Source organism: Convolutriloba macropyga, chromosome 9 (assembly GCF_964194025.1).
Source record: "Convolutriloba macropyga chromosome 9, txConMacr16.3, whole genome shotgun sequence".
NCBI classification, from domain to species: domain Eukaryota; kingdom Metazoa; phylum Xenacoelomorpha; order Acoela; family Convolutidae; genus Convolutriloba; species Convolutriloba macropyga.
Window position 1 is genome coordinate 10,336,200 of NC_134476.1, and position 8,490 is coordinate 10,344,689.

The window sequence follows — 8,490 nt, forward strand, 5'->3', positions numbered from 1 at the left end:
CGTCTTTTGCAATATGGAAGATAAGAAGAGCAGATAAGCAAACAACGAAAGAAGAAAAATCAAAATAAAAACTTTTTCCCAAATCACTTCAATTTTTACCTCCGAAAATTTATTCCAAGAGATCTCAGAACGTTAACGAGAGAAAAGTTGGACAATGAGAAGTTGCTCTTATCTTTTCTATAGTGCATGATTATTTTTTAAAGTCAATCTTTTGGATTTATATGAGATGTTTACAAAATTGTCTCCAACGCTTTGTATTTATTGCCGTTATACATGAAGTTCCAGTGTATTTTTTTCAGAATTGGTTGGTCCACTAGAATTAGTTTAGCCTACTTAGCGCGGAAAAATAAGCAGCCCTATTTCTGTAAACATTAAGTCAATAAAAAGAGCCTACCTTAAGGCTATTTTTATAGTGTCTACCTTAGGGTTGTTTTTTTAGGGTTGTATTTTAAGGTTAAAACTCCTTTTTAGGGTTGTATTTTAAGGTTAAAACTCCTTTGTAGGGCTGTATTTTGGTTCTAAGCAATCGTTTTGTGCCAAAGGTTTGTAATCATTTTCTGTGCCTCCCAAACCCCTAAGAATAAGTGCCAGAAATCAGATCAATCAACCACTGATTCGTGTTCATTACCAACGTATTGTGATCATTGATTAATTCCATGGAAAGTTTAATCAATAAATGTAGTTAACTCCTTTATGACGCCAAATATAGATTTTGACAACTAACTATTTGCCTCCAATGATCGTACTAAAGTTTTGAGAGCGGATTCGGTCATATTTTACAATAAGTCAGCAAGCGAACACAAACAAGAAATAAAGTTATCTGAATTTTTAGCATTATCATTTACTGCGATTTAGTTCTTTTTTCGTCTGCAAAATGTTGCTCACTGGCAAACTTTTCCTCTTTTGCAACTTGATTGCTCGTTTAATTGCTTCCACTAAAGTAAATACAAAAGAAATTTGTTTTCACAACAATTCCATTCGAAATTCAACTTCGGTGAATGCATTAAACGATGATTGGATTATTTTGAAACGTTCTTTCCACACTTTCAAACGATTCAACTCAAATTTATGCAGCCTACAACAATTGCGGAAATTTGACGATTCCCATCAAAAAATTTTGGAAGAATTTAAAGTCATTCCTTTATTTGAAATCGACATTGCAGTTTTATATCATTGTGTTCAGTCGGAAATTTCCACGAACATCGAAGACTTGTTCATTTTTTCGCGTGATAAGACACTGAAGAGTGATGCTGTTCAAACCGCAGAAACGCTATTACGTAATCTCGAGATCCGAATACCGACTGTGACAATTGACCAATCAAAATGCAGAGAACAGAGGCGACGAGAAAACATAGGGAAACGACGTTCAATAAGACAATTGATTGAAGTTCCAAATCAAGATTATATAGCCAAGGTTATGTTCGAATTGTGCTTAGCTTTAGCCCAAAATAGTTTTGGCATTTCGTATTGTATGCAGCAATACCATAGTGGCCAGTTTCACATAAACCTTGATCATTAAAAGAATTCTTTTGTCGAAAACCTTTAGAGCTCTGAGTTTGAACCCAGGCTGAGGTCCGAGATCAAAATTGTTTGTCCAGACAGAAGTGAGCCCACAAGGTGGGCGTCCTGGGCTCTGAACTAAATTGTCTGTCATCATGGTTGAATGCAGGAAAGTCTGAAACAGACGGCGAGAAAATCTGTTCATTCATTTTTTTAGGATTGATAACATTAAGAAGTTTTTAAAAAAGATTTTGTACAGCCTTTTGATTCAGCATATTTGCAGTAACGCTGTTTAAAGTGAAAGTTTTTAAATAATAAGGCAGAAACTGACTGGAGAGCGAAAGCGTCCGGACGCAGTAACACAGGCCACCTCTGTCTGAAAACTCCAAGACAACGGGGCTTTTACCCCCCCCCCCCCCCCGGGTTCATAGTTTTTAATTGTCAGATAGTTGTCCGATCATAGCTGGTTGTCAGGTCTTAGCTGACAGATTGCCAGAAAATAACGGTGATAGTTTTGTAAAGCAGCGTTCACGAAAACCTTGACAACGAAACAAAACACATAGCAAGACGAGTCCTGACACAATTCAAATTTTTAATTGATTGAACAAAAAAGTTAACGTAAAATGAAACATGAATAAATTGGAAAAACCCATTTAGAAAAAAAAACGAATTAAAAATTAGTTTAAAAAATCAAAGTCAAAATGCCGCAAGTGAACGAAAAACTACTTGCGACAGGGCGAATTGTTCAACATTTTCTCACTCTACTTTCAAATTAGAGCGCAAAAATTTGAGGCCGCAAAACGGATAGCTTTTTTTGCTCCACTTCCTGTTTCGGCGTGACCAATATCATTGCTTAAATTTGACTTCGTAAATCACGAAAATTTGTGAACAGATCATTAGAAGACAGCGCCACAAGACAGTTGAAATTCTTTGAATTAAAAAACACGCAGCTGGAAAAAGTTTTGAATAACAATTCAAGGTCTGAATAAACTCAACAATTGACTATGAATTACATCAGAGGATCAACTGTCGATTGACGATTGTTAACAAAGCATATAACAGTACCTACAAATAAGCACCAAAAGAACTCTAAAAACAAAGAACCTTCATTCCTTTTCCTTTTGAAAATCCACAGCGTCAAAATCTTTAAATCGGAAGACAGCATCGAAATTATCGTTCACAACACGCGTTCTCAAAACGCATACAAAAATTTCTAATTAAAAAGATGAATTTAAATTGTTAGGAAAAAAACAAATAAAACGAGAAGCCAAATTTCACTTAAGTCACTAAAACAAAAGCAATGTAATTTACTGGTTCTTGTTTTAAAGACTCTTAGTCTTTAAAACAAGAACCAGTAAATTACATCCTCCTACCACATCCAAATTACCTGACATTAGAAGAATGCATTCAATCTCAATCTTCTGACAAACAGAACAGACAAAACGAAAAGGCCAGCACGTGCAAAAATTTTAAAAAAAAACTGAATTACCTTGTTTGCAAACAATTAATGACAAAGTCAATCAAAATGTTAATTATCATTCGAAACCATTCAAAACAATCAATTTTAGCTAACTAATCGATTAGCCTCATCAGCCGAGATCTGTCTTTGACAAGTGAAGGAGACAAGAAAACAGAAAAAAAACAAAAAAATGGCAACACCAAAAGATCACCAACATTCGGCCTTTTCCGTTTGTGTCCCCCAGCTTAGTGGCTAGATATCATTTGCACGCTCGTACGTGTCACGTTTTAACATAATGAATTTCTATGTCAGGACACTAGTTCGTAACTGGGGGTGCTCAATTTACTGGTGGGAACACAAAAATCCAAACATTTTAATAAAGCAAACGGTGTAAGTAAGAAAAAGCATTAAAAACAAAAAGAAAAATTCAAAAATAACCATTTGAATCTCACTTAAAAAAGAGAAGAGAATATTCATTATTCATAAAATAGAGAAAAAGACAGCAAAGAGAAAAGCCAATACGATTGAAACTCAAATATTCAAAATAATTTTATGGAGTTAAGCTCTCAATAAAATGAGTAAAGTTCAGACAGGTCAAAAGCTCAGCTATCGACAAAAGCAACTAAGTAGATTAACCTCAACATGCCTCAATAGATCTCCCATGACACCTCTTTGCTGCCTCATTGGTAAAGCAAAAAAAAATTCGCAGTAAAAAGATAAATACAAGTAAAAAGACATTAAACATCAATAATTGTAGTAATTTACACCCCACGCTGTAAATTACTCTTTTTTGCCACTGTCGTTACTAAGCAGGACTAAAAATAATTGCTCTATATGTAAACGAAATTTGTGTCTGTTTTGAAGTTTTGAGCTGAATAGAACCTCAAACGGAAAAAACGGTTTTGTTTAAGAATTTTGAAGATTCCAATAACAATTTGATTGAGATATAAATACTAAAATTGTGTTTTTATAAATACAGTCATTATTTGCTGAGGAATGTTTAAAAATTGCTCCTGGAAGTTCCAAGCAAGAATTCAAAGTGCGACTGATCAGATTTTTCAAATATATAGTTGTTGTGTATAAGAACTTTATTTAGGGAAACAGTGACAAAAATTAACAAACGTGCGAACAAAAACCCGCGCAACTTTTTCTTTTAAGGAATTTTATTAGGAATGACCGCAAAGAGTACACGGTTCCCTTATTGATGGCAAGATGCCCTTTTTTTCTGAAACGTGATGCACAAGATCAGTAATGTGCGTTTGGACATAATTTCTAATCCATCTCAACCTCATTTTTGAATTAGTGGTCTACTAAAAAAAGTGTAATGATACTTATCATAATTCACATCGTTCACAGAAGATCGGAGTCTGAGTAAAAAGAAAGACTGGAAATAATCAAACCACTAAATGAATTAATTAAAACTGCAGTAGATTGCCAATGAGACGTGTCATTAATGAGACTACGAGACAAGAAACAATATGATGAAGGAAAAAAACTTAGTTATGGCTAACACTCGATACGTATTTTTGATAAACAATTTAATACTTCTTTTTACTAGGAAGTAGATGAGACCTGCCCGCCTATTACTGAGCCTATCTTACCCAGTCGACAAAGCAAAGAACGAAAAGGGAGAAAGGTAAAGAGCAAATAGAATTTTTTAAACCATTGTTTTTTGAACCAATTTTAAACTCATGGCAACCATTAGACTTTAATTTTACCATTCTCAAAATAGATTTACATAAAACTCCTCCAGAAATCAATGGTACCTTTAACTAGTGATACTCAATCATAACAGTACAAAAAAAACAACAAATACAGGTAAAGCTCAAAAACACAAACAGTTTCCAAAATCACACAGCGCTGAAGCCATTAAAACAAAAAGCTATTAACTGAGAAGACTATAAAAGTATGTTTGGGACTCATTTCATTATCAATCAAACCTGTTATTGAACGGGCTAAGGGAAGAGTAATCAAATCACACAGCGCTGAAGCCATTAAAACAAAAAGCTATTAACTGAAAAGACTATAAAAATAAACTTGGGACTCATTTCATTATCAATCAAACCTGTTATTGAACGGGCTAAGGGAAGAGTAATCAAATAACCAATCTTTTGTCCATTGTCAAAAACTTACAAAATTTGTTAGAAAACATAGTACAAAAAAAACAAACTGAAACAAATTAATAAAACTATCACTTCAAACATAAAGCCGAAAAACCAGTAGAAAGATAAACGTTAGCTTTGCGTGAAAATTGTTGAGACCTGTCAATAATACGACCAAGTTAAAAATTGACAAACAGTAGAACAAAAAGAGCAATGTTCACAAGAAAACATATGGTTTCGAAAATGATTAAACTGAGGGTCATTAAAACTATTAAATATCCATTGACGTGATTAAATATTTTCATTTATATCGCAATTGTTTCGAATCTAAACGTAAAAAGTATTTTCTTCAATAAAAAACCTATATTGAATAAAAGTGACGATTTAAAAAAGTAATCAAAACACTTGTAATTTCAAATACCCAAAAACTTTAAACCTCGATAACAAATCAAAAAACAGAATAATAAACAATTTCAATAAATAATTCTACTGACGGACTTCCTTATAAAACCACTCACAATTCCCTACGTCGAATATATTGATCGGCCAAATATTGATTGAGCAAAAAAAGCCTATGGGGATCGGGTGGAGTCGGAAGAGCTATTCATAATGGCAAAATCAAATTTTGCACAGACTTGCAATATGTTTTTTATAGAACTTAAAACAAAATGAATGTTAGATATACAAGTCTCCACCGAAAGTCATTTAGAGACGCAGTTTTTGGGAGCAAAGTTTTTCGAAATTAACCTTACTGATCAGGGAAACACACAAAATTGATTATTAGGACAAATCTGTGCCCCCGAACAGTGGTATGATCTAACTGCGTGAAGAGCAGGTTGAATGTGAGATTGTAGTTTCAACATTTTTATGCAAGTCGTTTTCTCATTAAAATATTAATATCAAAACACTGATTTTATGGCTTTATTTAAAGGCCTGTTTTTTCAGTAGAGAAATTTTAATTGAAATGAAATTTTTTTCTAAATTAATTAAAGTTATAAACCTTTATAAACTTTATTATATATATAAAACGAAGTGCAAAATTGCGTGGGAGGAGATAATGGAAAAGATTTTTCTATTACATTAGCGAAATATAAAGACATTTGCTTGTTTTTATTTTATAAGTTAGACATTACGGGTCCATTGTCAAAAAACTTTCTATGAATACTCAATTTTTAAACCAATTTTACGACCCACCCGGAGTGTGTTCCCAACGCATTTCAGCGCTGAATCATTGTATTTCAATTGCTTCCAGTACTTATCCATACTATATCAAGTACAAATATGGATTTCCGAATGCCAAGCGTATGTGCAGACTAACAACAATGTATGCACAGCATGGTCTTTTTACGGACCGTTCTCTGTGAATAATGATTTATAACCTGACCTTTGTCTGTGAAGCATGATTTATAAACGTACCTTTGCATCTGAAGCGCCATTTACAAACGTACCTGTGCAACGGAAGCACCATTTACAGACGCACCTGTGCACCCGAAGTACCATTTACAACCGTACCTTTGTTTTAATAATATGACTGTAAATACAATGGTAATACTGTGTTCGTTTCATAATGTACAGGCTATCCAAATTATAAATGAAAATTTCGAATTGACCCAAAATGTATGAAATTTTAATTCATGAAAGAGTTTATGAAAGAGTATTTGATGGTTAAGGCGAGGAGTGATAAGAGTTTTTGCTGGTTCAGAGGAGGAAGAGGAGGAGAGAGAGGGAGGGGGGTAATCCGGGTCAATATTGCGAGCGAAATAAGAGTGTCTATTATAGTGACCAGAAACATACCACCGTGGGTAACAAAGATCAAACCCGCAACCCGCCAGGAAAAACAAGTGAAACTGTAGCCGTTATAAGCAACTTGTACTTTAACAAATTGGCTGGGTACGAATCAACAACAGCGCAAATCAAAGCTTCCAACATTCCAAACTCACTGTCCAGTCCTAGGATTATGATCATGAAGAAGAAAATGAACGACCAAAACTGGGCGAATGGCAGAGCTGCTGGGTATGTCTCGAACGCTTTTGTGATTCCGGTAGACGCTATTTGCTCGATGGGTTTGTTGTAAGTGAAAGAAAGGAGACCCAGAATACTAAAAACAACAAAGCCTCCGAAGAAACTCGTAAACGCTGACACCATCGTGACAAGAACCGCGTCTTTTTGAATGTTGTGGTGGAAATCGTTGAAACTGGCGAATGTCAGCATTCCCTCCCATCCTGGTCCCATCGAATAGAACACCTGCTGAAACGCATCTTCCCACACGCTCCAGTCGCGCAGCCGACAAAAGGCTGGAGTGAGGTACTTTTTGATGCCCAACATTGCCCCATCCAGGGTTACTCGTCGGTAGAATTAATGTAGAGAGATTGTTATCAAGCAATCGAGATTATGGGCGAGATCACGGGGAAGATGTAGAGGCTCGAATCTAAAATGTCAATTCATTGTTCACACTCTAGAACTGAAAAACCCTTTGTTACCTTCGCAGAACCTGTCTCCACGACCCGAATAACAATTTGACAATGGAATAGAGGTCAATTTAGACCAGTTCAATACAAAACACGACTTAGTTTTCAAATCTATTTTTTTCAGATCTGCATTGTTATCTAACAGCGATTTCAACCTCATCAAGCTGAATTAATATGGCGAATCGAAAAGTAGTTATTATTCCCAACAGTCAGCTCAAAATCAAGATGAAAATGCAGGGTATCAGAATGAAGATTCGCAATCTGGATCAGGTGACAATGAGGAAGTTGTTAGTTTCTTTAATTTGTTCTAAGAATCCTATTATGTGTTATTATTATTATTATTATTATTATTATTATTATTTTTATTTTTATTATTATTATTATTATTATTATTATTATTCTTATTATTATTATTATTATTATTATTATTATTATTATTATTATTATTATTATTACTATTATTATTATTATTTTATTATTATTATTACAAGGCCAGTAATGGCTGTAAATACAATGCTAATACTGTTAGTTTACCATTGTCTGAAGTGGAACAGCTTGGAGTAATGAATAGACTATACCCATCCATGAAATGGATGGACTATACCCACCCATGAAATGGATGGGCTATACTGTATCAATTATATGAGTCCTGTGGTCTATCTTCTTATAGTTTTTAGACAAAGTTTTTAGATCGATATACCTGCAGCATAGTCTATGGTTGTTGCCCAGGTTGAAGTCCCATCCGGAAGTGACCTCTGATCATCCGAAGTCCAATGCACACGGGGTATTCCCAGACCATAATTACAGGGTCTGCGTTTTGGTTCCGGATGGGAATGGTCTGATCATAGGTCACTTGCGGACGGGATTGGTCTGATCAGAGGTCGCTTCCGGATGGGAATGGTCTGATCAGAGGTCACTTCCGGGTGGGAATAGTCTGATCAAGGGTCAGTTCGGATGGGAA

General features: G+C 34.7%; 1 pseudogene; it reads right to left on the reverse strand.

The window, feature by feature from the left end:
* Positions 1-6,873: 6,873 nt before the first annotated feature.
* LOC142346120 (sodium-dependent proline transporter pseudogene) lies at positions 6,874-7,386 on the reverse strand (annotated as a pseudogene).
* Between the last annotated feature and the right edge of the window lie 1,104 nt (positions 7,387-8,490).